At 41.3% G+C, this 15,920-nt stretch overlaps 1 protein-coding gene across 2 annotated transcripts in view; it reads right to left on the bottom strand.

The window, feature by feature from the left end:
* The window catches only part of LOC140492070 (myotilin-like), a 153,424-nt gene extending 138,288 nt beyond the window's left edge, over nt 1-15,136 (bottom strand). For both annotated transcript variants that reach the window (XM_072590745.1, XM_072590747.1), the window contains exon 1: nt 14,957-15,136. The gene's annotated coding sequence lies outside the window, so the exon portion shown is untranslated. The remainder of the gene's footprint in view (nt 1-14,956) is intronic.
* Between the last annotated feature and the right edge of the window lie 784 nt (nt 15,137-15,920).

Raw genomic sequence — 15,920 nt, 5'->3', positions numbered from 1 at the left:
ATGGGGGGAGGGGAGATGAGGAAACTGATGAAGTTGATGTTGATGTTGTTTGATTGGAGGGTCCCAAGGCATCAGGTGGCTTGGATTTGGCAATAGAGGAGGCCCAGGACTTGCATGTCCTTTGTGGAGTGGGATAGAGAGTTGAAGTGGTCAGCCACTTCAGTGGGGTTGTTTGGTACCAGAGATGTTCCCTGACTCAATTAATTTAGAATATCTGGTTGGCACAGACAAGTTGGACTGCAGGGTCTGTTTCCATGCTGCACCACAATTCTATGACTCTATGACACTGATCAAATATTTAATATGTGTCTTCACAGTGCAAGTCACAAATAAAATATTAGATTCAGAAGGTAATCTAGGGATTAAAATAGTGTAAAAATTAAGGTAATTAATATCAGCAGACAAGGTCCAGAGAAGAAACTTGAGACTAATGTCCAACAAATCCTGAGGATCTGATGGCTTGCATTCTAGAGTTCCAGAAGAAAAAGCTGCAGAGATATTTGGGTATAAGTTTCCAAGATTCCATGGATTCTGGAATGGTCCCAGCAGATTGGAAGTTAGAAAATGTAACACTGCTATTTAAGAAAGGAGGGAAAGGGAATACAGAGAATAACAGGCCGGTTAACTGAATATCAATCATTGGGAAAGTGCTAGAATCTATTATTCATCGGTGAAGGCGAGTAGATTATTCAAAGCTGTGTGGGTGTGTAAACTGGCAAGAGGACACAAAGAGTGCAGGGGGTAACAGCAGGTAAAGTGAATGGACAAAAGATGGGATCTGCTCCAATTTCTTATGTTTTTATAGATGAAATAATTAGCTGGCTATTGCAAGCGAGTCGAAATACTTTGAAAACAGAAATAGCTTTAAATCAAAAAGATACTCAATTTGTTCTTCATATTCTATATATTTAAAACAATTGCCTCTCTCTGTCAGCTTAATATACTTTCCTAAGTTTTCAAGACGGAAAAAGAACGTATCATAAAGTAGGTCATTGTTATTTTCCCTCTCAGTCTCCCAAAAACATACATTTATTTAAAAACAACGTAAATATTACCTCCATAAAACATCTGGGGCCAGATCTTTGCATCTTAAGTGCAATCAGTAGTTGGGAATTTTCACAACTCTATGATTCTGCCTCCATCCTGGCATTGCCAGAGATATGGGGCACAGGCTGGAGATGGGCTCACTGCCTCCTGACATGGGCCCATGATGGCAATGGAACCTGGTGAATGCTATAATGGACAGGTTTAAAGACCTGCCTCCAGATATCAGGACTCTGACAGAGTCAGGAGGAGGATCCAGTGAGGTGAGACGGGCAGAACTCAGGGATAAAAAAGATGTAATCACTGTGATGAGGTTATAATATTAGCTTCCCAAGAGTCAGCGGGTGATAGAGGAACAGATATGTAGTCAGTTTAGGGAAAGATGTAAAGACAACATGTAATGGTGATTCTAACCTTCCCAATATTGATGGAGTCTCCCTTAGTGCCATTTATATTGGTTCCATGCATAAGTTCACTTCTTCACCCTTGAGTAAATCTACCTTTTCGCTAACTCCACTCTTGCTCCTAAACTATATATAAAATACTTTGGGATTCTCCTTAATTTTACTTGCCAAGGGGATTTCATGGTCCCTTTTGGCCCTCCTAATTCCTTGTTCAAGCTTTTCTCTGCTTCCTTCATATTCCTCAAGGTTTTCTAAACCTTACATAATGCTTCCCTTTTCTTGAAAAACATTAAGATATATAAGTCCCAAAGCCTGATGGGATCTATCCCAGGAAACAGAGGGAGTCAAGGGAGGAGATTTCTGGGGCTTGAGATGTGTGTATCTTCTTCAGCCAGATGTGAGATCCCAGAAAACTGGAGAATAGCTTGTGTTGTTCCTTTGTTTAAGAAGGGCAACAGGGATAATACAGAGAATTATAGCCTGGTCAGCCTTACATCAGTGGTAAGGAAATTATTAGACAGGATTTACTTGCATTTGGAAATACTTGCTGGGACCTCTGTTGTTTGCAATATATATACAAATGATTTGAATGAAAACGGGGATGGTTTGATTAGTAAGTTTGCAGATGACATGAAAATTGGTGGAGTTGTAGATAGTGCAGAAGATTCTGTAAGGAAACAGCAGTGTATAGATCAGTCGGAAAGTTAGGCAAAGAAATGGCAGATGGAGTTTAAACTGACAAATGTGAGGTGATATATTTTAGGAGGTCACATGCAAGAGGAAAATATACAGTAAATGGCAAGCCCCTGAGGAGCATTGACAGCCTGAGGGATCTTGAGATACAACTTCTTAGCTTCTGAAAGTAACAACACAAGGGGAGATGGCAAAGAAGGCATACAGCATGTTTGCATACATCCATTGGGGCATTGAGTATAAAGGTTGGCAAGTCATGTTGCAGCTGTATTAAACTATAATTAGGCTACGTTTGGAATACTGTGCGCAGTTCTGGTCATGACAAAATAGGAAGGATGTTGATGCTTTGGAGAGGGTGCAAAATAGGTTTACCAGGATAATGCCTGGATTAGAGTACGTTAGTTATAAGGAGAGGTTAGACAAACTTGATTTGGTTTTGCTAGGGTGGCAGAGGCTGAAGGGCGACTTTTTTCCCAGAGTGAAAACGTCAAATACTAGGGGGCATAGCTTTAAGGTGAAAGGGGGAAAGTTTAAAGGAGATGCATGGGGCATTAGTTTTACACAGAGGATTGTAAGTGCTTGGAATGTGTTGCCAGGGAGGTGGTAGAAGCAGATGCATTAGCAAAATTTAAGAGGCGATTAGATACACAGATACATGAACCAGCAAGGAATAGATACAGACCTTGAGCAGGCTGATGGGATTAGTTCAGAATGGCATCATGGTCAGCACAGGTCTGGTGGAGCAAAGGGCCTGTTTCTGTGCTGTATAGTTCTATGTTCAATGTTAAAAAGGTGATATCAGATGGGGCTCCCCACTGTTTCATGACTCCCCTAAGAGCCATGACCTCCTGCAAAAGCTAGCCCAAACCATCATAATTGTGGAGTGTCTGATTTGCTCACTCTACAATGGAGTTGGGATGATTGTGAGTGCTGAGTGTAAATAAAGCTCTCCTAATTTGGATACTACAAATATTTTTCACAGCAAAAGAAATTGCAGATGAAAAGAAATTGGAAAATATTTTAATGTGTAAATGAAAAATCTGGGGTAGGATTTTTCTTTCTAGGTGGGACCTCAGGATCATTTCCAGATCCTGTATCGTGGAAAAAGTGAGGACTGCAGATGCTGGAGATCAGAGCTGAAAAATGTGTTGCTGGAAAAGTGCAGCAGGGTCAGGCAGCATCCAAGGAGCAGGAAAATCCCGAAACATCGATTCTCCTGCTCCTTGGATGCTGCCTGACCTGCTGCGCTTTTCCAGCAACACATTTTTCAGATCCTGTATCGTGTCAGCATCTGACATCGAACACAACTTTCAAGTAGTCAGTCCATTAGCAGACAGGAGGCACAATTGCTGTACAATTTAAAGTGGTGGGTAGGCTCCTGCAGCTGGAGGGCTGAGAGGTGGTCCTTCAGCTCTGCAAGTTCCATCATCAGAGACATTACCACTCTAGGCAGGAGAAGGAAAGGGTACCTCCACTGTAATTCTTTTTAAAAAAAACTCATTGTTGCATAACTGGGGCTCTCTAGTATGTGCTGAATGATGGGTGAAGGGTGACATTAATTGCATGATGGAACATTGGCCCATAAGTCTACCACTGTAAGGTCATTCATCACCCTTGTTACAGCCTCCAGCTTCAGTAGGGGTCAACATGCTGGCTGGATATTGAGAGTAGCATTATTAACTCTCTTAATTAGTCTAAAAGTCTACCGGCTCACTCCAACTTCCAAAGTGCTCCTGAGGCAATGGTTTGCAATGGGAAATTGCTGCCCACATCCCCCCCCACTTCCTCCACAGCTAAATTAATATTCTGTGTTGAATTGCATAGTCACAGTAAGACATTTATGTTGTGTTAAGTGTTGTGACGTGGAGGTCGAACCCCTCTGTTAATTAAAACCAAACACCCAGAAATATTCACCTCACCTCGTAATCTGTTAAAACGTGTGAGTGAATGAAACAGAACTCCTAATTTCCACTATTTAAAGAAAACTAACAATTTGTTTTCCTAACTCTAACAGTGAACACTAAACAAAACTATTAATAAACCAAACACTCTTTTCCCTAACTAACAATTCTATCAAGATGATGTTCCAATAACACAATTATTGAACATTACATTAACTTAATCTCAAATCCACACAGTCTTGTATGCTGTCTTCCTTCTGGTTTTCCAATTCTGCTGTTTTCTCCCTGGGTCTACTTCCCTCTTTGTACTGCAAGTGTTTTTTACAGGAAAAGACACCTTTTGATAAGTGCCTTCTGATTTCTTTGAGAGCTTTTGATATGAGATGGGCTTGCTGACTCTACGGCAGTTGCTCTGCTGTTTGGTGGTAGTTGCTTTGATCAATTTTCAAAATGCCCTGGTTTTATACCCCCCCAACATTGTTCCCTTTCATTGGTCCGATGTTGTCAATACAATAAATTCAAACTCAATTGAGTTTTAGTATCCTGGGCATATTTAAATTAATTGTTTAAATTTGAATGGTTATCAAAACAGCAACCAAAACTCAGGTATTCATTTAAAAGCCAATTTTTACAGGTATCTATTTTGGAACAGCCCTTAGCTTTAGCTGTTCTGTATTCAGGCAGCTGCAGCTGTACTTTAAATGTACTTTAAAATTCAGAAAACACCTATCTTAAAGTGAACAGACATCTTTCGACTTTGTAACCTAAGTACAGCATAAATGTTGACCAAAGAGTTTACAGTTGATGTTAGGGAAGTTGACACAAAAGCTATGATGAAATCATGACAAAAGGAAATCAAGCTGTGCAGACTGGCAATGAGAGTAGACGGAAGATTTTTAATAAACACCAATGGAAAGTGGTCATTAAGGAGTTCAATGTAAAATGCTTAGCTCCCACACTATGGCTGTAATTCCAAAATAAGTTAAATTATCTCAGCAGCATTGTTATAAATAGTACAGATTGGAGCAGACTTTTACAAAGGATTATTAGAAGACTAAGGGCATAACCATGGCAGATCAATATCAATGTGGGGAAGTGTAACGTCATCCACATCAATTTAAGAACATTAGATCAAAACATTTTCTTAATGGTGAATACCAGCAGTTGCAGGATACATCCCTCAGGTGGGTGTGTTGTGTTTAGATGAAGGGACTTTAGTCCAACCAGATCACAGGGCTGCTACCCTCATTAGGGAGAGATGACTGGTAATGGTTTAACCTGAGAGTCATCATGCCTCAGGTGAGAGGAGAGGCTGAAAAGGTGAGACTTGCATGGTAATCTCAGCAAGTACAGGAATTGAACCCATGCTATTGGCATCACTCTGCATTACAAAGCAACTGTTGAGCTAACTGGCCCCATCGTGCATCGTAAGCACCACAACTGGCAGTGGAATAGGAACATTGTCCACAAGCTTTCCCACTACAGACATAAATCAGGATAGAAATAGGATAGAAGGTTTCCCTTTAAAATAGGGATGAGAATGAATTTCTTCTTTCAAAGGGTTTTTAAGCTGTGGAATTGGGCCATTGAGTATACTCAAGACTGAAGTGGACAGAAGTTAGACCAATAAGTGAGTCAAGGGTTAAGGAGGGATAGGTGGGAAAGTGGAGTTCAGGCCACTATTAGATGACCTATGATTATTGAATATCAGAGTGAGCTCAAGGGGCCAAATGGTCTATTCCTGTTCCTAACTCTTAAGTTCATAAGTGCTTATGTTACATCTTGCAACAACATCGCTATCCCATCATAACAGGCAGATCCTCAAAAAAGCTCATAAGACCAATGCAGCATCAAATACCTGCAACTTCACTAATCTGGGTATCTGAAAGTGCAAAAGAGTGCAGACTTAGGTACATAATTCTCCCAGTGATTTGCTGTTTCTGAGCAGTTAGCAGCTACAACTGCATACAGATCTTTCTCTGCTGGAACTTGAAACTTGTTGATGCACTGTTTGTATAGCACTTTCCTCTCGAGACTGGTGCAAAGGCAGGAATGTCATTATGAAGAAACATGAGCTGGGGCTTTTCCGAATTTCTAAGTATGTTGTTTTGATATTCAGATACTTTTGCAGAGACAGCACAATTCAGTACGGATGACAGTGAGTGGAAACTATCCAATTATCCACATTCAAACTCCACAAAACTATCAATTCAGCCATCACTGTATGATGGTTACAAATGGTTATATTAAGTAAATTTGAAAGCTGAGCAGAAGTTAATTGGTCCTGCACTGAAATCCAGCATGGATCAGGTGATTTGCCTGTAACATTGGCTTAGGGATGACAATTAAAATTTCCTGGAAATTTGGTCTTGGGCCTCACTTACTCAATACCAGAATGTTCCAGTAATGACATGGTACAGCTTATCTATTTACGTATTTTAAAAGGTTCATCCACTTCTAACATGGAGCCAATCCACTCACAGCTTGTAGGAGGGAGAGAGATAAGTAGAAGATGCTCATTGATCTGATAATCCTGAACTGTGCCTTCCTGCCTTTTCCCCATAAGCCTTGATTCCCTGATGTTACCATATAGGACTGTCCTCAATCTCTTCCTTCACCTGAGGTGTGGTGACCCTCAGGTTGAACCACCACCAGTCATCTTTCTGATGAAGGAGGAAGTAGCTCTAGGGGCAGATATGAATATGGTGGCTTTACATTAATTGATTTAAAATCTGCCTATCCTAGCCTTGATTGTACTTAATGACCCAGCCTCAACAGCCCTCAGTGTTAAAGAATTCCTCAGATTTGCAATCTTCTCAGAGATGAAATTGCTCCTCATCTCTGTTTTAAATAGGTGATCCGTTATTCTGAGACTGTGCCCCTTTGACTTTCCTATAAGGGAGTCAACCTCTCTGCATCTACCCTGACATTCCTCAGCATTCTTCTATGCTTCAATAAAGTTGCCTGTTATTCTTCTGAAGTCCAATGAGGACAAGCCCAACATACTCAACGTCTCCTCATAAGGCAGTCCCTCCATTCCCAGGATCTGCTGCGTGAACACTGTCTGGACTGCCTCTAATGTCAGTATATCTTTCCTTAGATAAGGGGACCAAAGTTGTGCACAGTATTCAACTGTGCCTGACTACTCCATTCTTTTTTGAAGTCAAGGCCCGCTTTCCATTTGCTTTTCCCATTACCACTGAATTTAGAAGCTAGTTTTTTTGTGATTGATGCATTAGGATCCCTGTGTGAGGTAACTTTCTGCAGTCTTACATCATTTAAATAATATTCAGTTCCTTTATTCTTCCTGACAAAGCGCATAATCTCATATTTTCCCAGAATATATTCCACCTGTGGAGTTTTTGCTCACTAGCTTAACCTGTCCATATCGCTCTGCAGACTTTTTGTATTCCCACCATCACGTGCCTTCCCATCTCTTGTGTATTCTACAAACTTGGCTGTGGTACATTCACTTTCCTTATCCAAATTACTAATCTATGTTGTAAATAATTGTGACTTCACTAATATATATCGTAAATAATTGAACTGATGCATGTGGAATGACATTAGCTGCAGGTTTCCATCTTGAAAATGCTGCCCTTATCCCAACTCTCTGTCTTCTATTAGTTAGACAATCCTCTATCCATGCTAATGTACTACCACCAACTCCATGTGCTCTTAACTCACTATATGCCTAATGTACATTATCAAATGCATTCTGAAAATCCTAATATATTATATCCATTGCTTTGGGTCTTAACCAGACGACTTATGCTGGGTTTAACATATTCAATGATCCTGTTTTAGGCAGGCATCCATGAATTTCCAGAGTGAAAAGGGTATGAGAAATTGCATCTCAATATTAACTCCTTCAACTTCCTTTCTTAACCCAAGAAATAGGCACAATAGGCACCAAGTTCTCCCATGAGAAATGTTATTGCATGGCTGAATATCCCCAGCCCTTTGGAGATAGCCTGTGAAGTGGGTAGGCTGGCAGAATGGGAGAAATATATTTTCCACCATCACGGCATGTGGCCAACTATGGGAATCTTTACTTCAGCAACATCAGTGCCAAAAAAGTGGCAAACTGAATTGTTTAAGGGTAGAACTAAAGTCCATTTCCTACCCCACCAGCAATTTGCCAGTTTGAGAGGGCTAGCCATGAACCTAACAAGAGTTCCAGCTAAACCCTGGCAGAATCTCACCAGTGAAAAAAGGTATTGGACTTTCATCTGTAAATATACAACATTAAAACTGATCATAGGACACGTGAGATCATTAGAAAAACAAATCATTGATGCATTTGCATTCAGTTTTAAGTGCATATTTTAATTGGATCAGATGTCCTATCAAGCCAGACTTAATTTTATTATGTTAACCAGTGAGATGCCATTCTGTTGTGTCACTAAAGTTGTATCAAATATGATTAAAGTCAAATCAAGACTTTCAAAAAAAGCTTACCTTTCATGGATAAACACATCTTGTAATGTTATTGTAAAAACCTAGATATTTTATCATTTTTGTGGAGTAGAATTCTGGTATTGCAGTAGAAGTTGATTAGCTGACAATGGTAAGCATACCACAGTATTTGCATTCTTAAATATAAGGATTAATTACTAAATGCTGATAAGTCGAGAAATTTGTACCATTTGACCTAATGCAATGCTTATGGCAAAGTATAGATAGGCAACAAAGAATATGCATATCTCACCCATTAAACTGATTACTTGGTTGCCTCTCCCCAATGAATAATAATACTAACTTCAATGGCATAAAAATAAAACAATTTCAATACAATTCAATTTCAACATCACGCAGACCAGGTAGAAAATCAAGGATGGTTATTATCATCACCATCACTCATCAGTTTACCAAATTTATTTTTAAAAGACTGTTTGAACATAGAACATAGAAAAGTACAGCACAGAACAGGCCCTTAAGCCCACGATGTTGTGCCAAGACTTAATCCTAATGTGAAATATAGTAACTTAACCTATGCACCCCTCAACTCACTGCTATCCATGTGTATGTCCAGCAGTCACTTAAATGTCCCCAGTGACTCTGCTTCCACCACCACAGCTGGCAACACATTCCTTGCATTCACAACTCTCTGCATAAAGAACCTACCTCTGACGTCTCCTTTATACCTTTCTCCTAATATCTTCAAACTATGATTCGTCATAGCAGTCAATCCTGCCCTGGGGAAAAGTCTCTGGCTATTGACTCTATCTATTCCTGTCATTATCTTGTATACCTCAATCAGGTCTCCTCTCTTCCTCCTTCTCTCCAGAGAGAAAGGTCCAAGCTTATTCAACTTTTCTTCATAAGGCAAGCCCTCCAGTCCAGGCAGCATCCTGGTAAACCTTCTTTGCACCCTCTCCAAAGCCTCTGTATCCTTCCTATAGTAGGGCAACCAGAACTGAACACAATATTCCAAGTGTGGTCTCACCAGGGTCTTGTAGAGCTGCAGCAAAACCTCGTGGCTCTTAAACTCGATACCCCTGTTAATGAAAGCCAAAACACCATATGCTTTCATAACAACCCTATTCATTTGGGTGGCAACTTTGAGGGATCTATGTACTTGCACACCCAGATCCCTCTGTTCCTTCACACTGCCAAGAATCCTGTCTTTAATCCTATATTCAGCATTTGAGTTGGACCTTCCAAAATGCATCACTTCGCATTTATCCAGGTTGAACTCCACCTGCCATTTCTCAGCCCAGCTCTGCATCCTGTCTATGTCACACTGCAGCCTGCAGTAGCCCTCTATACTATCAACGACACCTCCAACCTTTGTATCATCTGCAAACTTACTAACCCATCCCTCAACCTCCTCATCCAAGTCATTTATAAAAACTACAAAGAGCAGAGGCCCAAGAACAGAGCCCTGTGGGACCCCACTCAACACGGACCTCCAGGCAGTATACTTTCCATCTACAACCACACTCTGCCTTCTGTCAGCCAGCCAATTCTGAATCCAGATAGCCAAATCTCCCTGTATCCCATACTTCTTGAGTTTATGAATGAGCCTATCATGGCTCACTATCAAATGCTTTGCTGAAATCCATATACACCCCATCCACTGCTTGACCGTTGTCGACCTGTCTTGACACCTGCTCAAAGAACTCAATAAGATTTGTGAGGCATGACCTGCCCCTCACAAAACCACGCTGACTGCCTTTAATCACACTATACTTTGCCAAATAGTCATAAATCCTATCCCTCAGAATTCTTTCCACAATTTTGCTGACCACAGACGTGAGACTGACTGGTCTGTAATTGCCAGGGATTTCCCTATTACCCTTCTTGAAAAGTGGAACATTCACCTCCTTCCAATCCTCCGGTACGACTCCCGTGGAGAGTGAGAAGGCAAAAATCCTCGCCAGCGGCTTAGCAACCCCCTTTCTCACTTCCCAAAGCAGCCTAGGATAAATCTGGTCTGGCCATGGGGACTTACCAATCTTAATGTTTTCCAAAATTTCTAGCACATCATCTTCATCAATCTTGATCTGGTCAAGACTGTATCCCAACTCCTCTAAGTTTTCATTTACAACAAGTTCCTTTCCTTGGTGAAAACCGAAGCAAAAACCTCATTTAAGGCTTCCCCTATCTCCTCAGACTCCATGCACAAGTTCCCTCCGCTATCCCTGATCGGCCCTACTTTCTCCCTGATCATTCTCTTATTCCTCTGAGTTCTCCCTAAGCCTTTGGGTTCTCCCTAATCCTTCTTGCCAAGCCTTTTTTGTGCCCCCTCCTGGCTGTCCTCAGTCCATTTCTGAGCTCCTTTCTAGCAAGCCTGTAATCCTCTAAAGCTGTGCTAGATCCTTGTTTCCTCCACCTTAAGTAAGCTGCCTTCTTCCTTTTGACGAGAAGCTCCTCTGTTTTCGTCATCCAAGGTTCCTGAATCTTACCCCTTCTTCGAGGAGAAAGTGAGAACTGCAGATGCTGGAGGTCAGAGCTGAAAATGTGTTGCTGGAAAAGCACAGCAGGTCAGGCAGCATTCAAGGAGCAGGAGAATCGACGTTTCGGGCATCAGCCCTTCTTCAGGAAGGGCTTCAGGAAGATTCCTGAAGAAGGGCTGATGCCCGAAACGTCTATTTTCCTGTTCCTTGGATGCTGCCTGACCTGCTGCACTTTTCCAGCAACACATTTTCAGCTCTTACCCCTTCTTACCTGTCTCAGAGGAACAAATTTGGTCATCACTCACAACAACTGCGCCTTAAATAGTCGCCACATGTCTGCTGTGTCCTTTCTGTGGAACAATTGCTCCCAGTCTGTACTTCCCAACTCCTGTCTGATAGTGTTATCATTTCCTTTGCCCCAATTTCATATCTTCCCTCGGTAACTGCTCCTTTCACTCTCCAAGACTATGCTAAATGTGAGGCAGTTGTGATCACTTTCACCAAAGTGCTCTCCCACCGTGGGATCTGACACCTGTCCTGGCTCATTGCTGAGCATCAAATCCAATATGGCCTCTCCCCTCGTCGGTTTGTCTACATACTGAGTAAGGAAACCCTCCTGAACACACCTGACAAAAACGGCTCCATCCAAACCATCTGCACTGAGGAGGTTCCAGTTGATATTGGGAAAGTTGAAATCACCCTTAACAACAACCCTGCTACTTTTGCATTTTTCCAGAATCTGCTCGCCTATGAGATCTTCAAACTCTCTACTGCCCTTAGGTGGTCTGTAGAAAACCCCCAATGCGGTGGCTGTTCCCTTGCTGTTCCTAACTTCCACCCATACTGACTCAATGGCAAACCTTCCTCAACAATCTTAATTTCTGTAGCTGTGATGCACTCTCTGATTAGTAATGCTACACCCCCTCCTCTTTTTCCACCCTCCCTCTTCTTTTTAAAATCTCTAACCCTGGAACATCAAGCAACCATTCCTGCTCCTGTGAAACCCACGTCTCCGTTATGGCCACAACATCGTAGCCCCAAGTACTGTTCCGTGCTCTAAGTTCGTCACTCTTATTCCGGCCTCTCCTTGCATTAAAGCAGATACACTTTAACTGATAGATTCAATACGTCCTGTCACTGCCCCATCTGCAACTGACCCCCTCTCAGACATGTGGCTCTGATTCCCACTCCCCTGTCAAACTAGTTTAAATCCTCCCGAATCGCATGAGCAAATCCCCCACCCAGGGCATTTGTACCCTTCCAGTTCAGGTACAAGTCCCGCATTCCCCAGAAGATATCCCAATGGTCTAAGTATCTGAAGCCCTCCCTCCTGCACCAGCCTTGCAGCCACATGTTAAGCTGCATTCGCTGACTTTTCCTCATCTCACTATCTCGTGGCACTGGTACCAAACCTGAGATCATTACTCTACTCGTCCTGCTCTTCAGCTTCTAACCTAACTCTCTGTAGTCACTTTTCAGATCCTCAATCCCTTTCCTGGCTATATCATTGATGCCAATATGTACCACAATTTCTGGCTGCTCACCATCCCCCTTCAGATTCTTGTAAACCCAATCGGCGACATCCCAGACCCTGGCACTAGGGAGGCAACATACCTTCCAGGAGTCCCGTTCCTGACCACAAAATCTCCAGTCAGTCTGTCTAACTATTGAGTCCCCTACCTTTAGCGTTTTTCTATTCTCCCCCCCTTCCCTTCTGAGCCACAGTGCCAGGCTCAGTGCCAGAGACCTGACAACTATGGCTTTTCCCTGGTAGGCAGTCCCCACCAGCAATATCCAAAACAGTATACTTACGACTGAGGGGAACTGCCACAGGGGATCCCTACTCTGACCGTCAGTTCCCTTTCCTCTCCCTGACAGTAACCCAGCTGTTCTTATCCTGTGTCTGGGGAGTGACCACCTCCCTGTATATCCTCACAATTTCCCCCTCAGCCTCCCGAATGATCCGTACTTCATCCAGCTCCAGTTCCCTAACTCGGTTTTCGAGGAGCTGGAGTTGGGTGCACTTCCCGCAGATGTAGTCAACAGAGACATGTGAAGTGTCTCTCACCCGCCACATTCTGCAGGAGGAACATGCAACTGCCCTGACATCCATATCCTGCTACTCTGAAAGCCCGCACAGAACTAAACAACCTATCTGCCTGGGATAGATAACGTATGATCTTGTTGAATAGCAGCCCAGGCTTAAAGGACCAAATGGTCTCCTCCTGTTCCTATTTCTTACGTTTTCATGTATCGAACCTGTACTCATCATTGTCACCAGTTATCTCTTCCTGACATATAATGTAACATAATGCCTGCTCCTATTAGCAATGTTTACTTTTGAATATTTAAATTTATTACATCTAATACTTGCATAATTTGAGATGTCTCAACCATATAACCTCTGAGCACACATGAATAATCCTATTTTTCTGGGTCTATTCAAGTAACAGAGACATAAATTTGGATATATCTGTTGTCACCAGCTCTTGACATTCAGAATCTATCACCCAATGTAAGGATCAATTGAAATGCTGCAACTTCAGATTATATACTACATTGAAGTAGTATATAAATGAAATATAGAGATGGGTGTGTACTTTGATTTTTTAAATTCAGAATCAAACGTCAAGTTCTTCTTGATGGTCTGTTGTTAGATGTCCTGATATATGCAACAAAATAGATTAATAACTTAGTAATTACGTGAAATTTTCTATTCAGTTGTATCTTTGAAGATCTTATCCATCTGTGGGTTGTGATGCCAATAAATAATACAGAATACCGTTGTTTTTCAAACTTTATCCTAATTACACTAAAACAAAGTCTTCCTTTTAATCCATATTCTGGGATTAGATCCCACATGTACATTGACAACACCCTAGATTAACTTTACCACAAACCTCTCTCAATATCTTCGTTGTTCATAACATTATCACTCTTTGTCTAACATCCAGCAATGGAGAGGCAGAAATTTCTTCCAGTTAAAAGTTAGGAAAATCAAATCCATAACCTCACTCCCTGCCAGAAACTTCATTCCCTGACTAACCATTCCCTGCTCCTTCTTGGTTACTGTCTGAGGCTAAGCCAGCTTGTTTGCAACAGATACTGTTCAACCCTGAGCTGTAATTTCCGCCCAGACCCCAGATCTGTTCAACTACCTTCATATCCTTGTGTACAATTGCATTATCCCTACCTCATCTGTGCTTTGTTCATTTCCAGATTTGACTATTCTAATGCTCTTCTGACTGGCCTTTCATTCGTCACCCTCCATAATGGTGAGCTTCTCATTTTCTAATACATACTAAGTTCAGATCACTCATCAACCGATATTAACTCTCAGTCCAGCAATACCTTTCGCACCCTAACAACCCTCTGGGAACTTTATATTACTCCAGTTTTGGTCACATGTGCATCCAATTTTCTTTGACTCTTCTTTACTGGTCCTGCTTCCTGTAGCCGAGAGCCCAAGTTCCGAATTCCCTTCCTCAAGCTCTCTGGCTCTCCTCTTTTACACATATTCTTTCAAATCTATCCCTTTGCCAAAGCTTTGGGTCACTTATCCGAATATGGCCTTAAGTGACTGAGTGTCGGATTTTGACTGATAATCAATGCTTTGCATTGTATGTTAAAAGTGCAACTTAAGTTGGTGTTGCTGAAGTATGAAAGATAAATGAGGATAGAAACCTTTAATCAGGCTTCATATTTTATTAGCGTTCTTGGTGATTTATATTTTTGAAAACTGACTCCCTTATTTTGTATAACTTATTTTTACTCAATTTTTAACTTCACTGTTTCTAACTATTAACATTTTGGGTCTGTACAAAACATGGTTTGACATGGAACTTGAATTCACATGTGTGAACATTGTTTCACTAATGAATTCCGTAAATTTAATAAACAGACTTAAGGTTGAATCAATTAGTGGAATAACTGTTTTGTTCCCAAATGATAGATTTCATAAAAAAACCTGTATCCTGCGTTTTTGAAAATATTCAATGTAATTAGTTCTTACCAGTAAGCAGTAGAGAAGGATATGGAGAAAGCCTCTGTCAAATTCCACGTTCTGATTGTTTGTGAACTGGAAGCTTGCTTTCACAATGTCAAGATTATTGCCAACATTCAAATTTGATTGAATTCAAACCAGCAGGAACAGGTAGGAGAGGCAGATTAAAGTCCACCACATTGTCTTAACTTAGAAATCTACAGATTGATCCTTCAGTCAGTGCTTGTCATGTATGTATCCAAGAAATAAAACTAGGAAGTGATCTCAGAGTCATCTCAGATTTCTTGGCCTTGGATCAGCAACTGCTTACTCACTTAGTCAAGAAATACTAAAAATAAGAGAAGCCTTAGAACTGAGCCTCCATACCAACTGTGCAATGGCAAATTGGGTTTTCCCTTAATCTAAGCCACAGTGTATATGAAATGAACCTTCTAGTTAAAGATCCAATGCTAAAATAAAGAGAAAGGATTCATGGTTAAAACCTAATTGGACATTCTTTGAACACATGAACAATACATTACTATATATAATGAAACTTGCAAACAGAATATGTCTGTTGTTATCAGAATTTCACCCCATTTAACCTGTCATTTAAATTCATGTTTAGGGCTGAAAAATGTGCTTTAATTTAGAGTTAATGTTCTGGGTCCAGTGTTCTGAGAAAGGGTCACTGGACCTGAAATGTTAACTCTGATTTCTCTCCACAGATGCTGCCAGACCTGCTGAGCTTGTCCAGCAATTTCTGTTTATGTTTCCCATAAACACACCCTTTGCAAAAGCAAATTCAGTAAAATAGATTGTTTCACATGAAATTCGAGCAGCAGGAAGAGAACTGCAGCTTTTAGTTGTAACAGGGAAGGTATAAGAAGTTCCACATCCAGCTTCAAGACCCCAGCAACTACAGAAAGCTGAAATCCTGATTCTGTGGGAGCTTGACCCCCACCCATTCCTGATGAAGGGCTTTTGCCCGAAA

This window comes from Chiloscyllium punctatum, chromosome 20 (genome assembly GCF_047496795.1).
Source record: "Chiloscyllium punctatum isolate Juve2018m chromosome 20, sChiPun1.3, whole genome shotgun sequence".
Lineage (NCBI taxonomy): Eukaryota > Metazoa > Chordata > Chondrichthyes > Orectolobiformes > Hemiscylliidae > Chiloscyllium > Chiloscyllium punctatum.
This window is presented reverse-complemented; position numbering and strand designations above follow the sequence as displayed.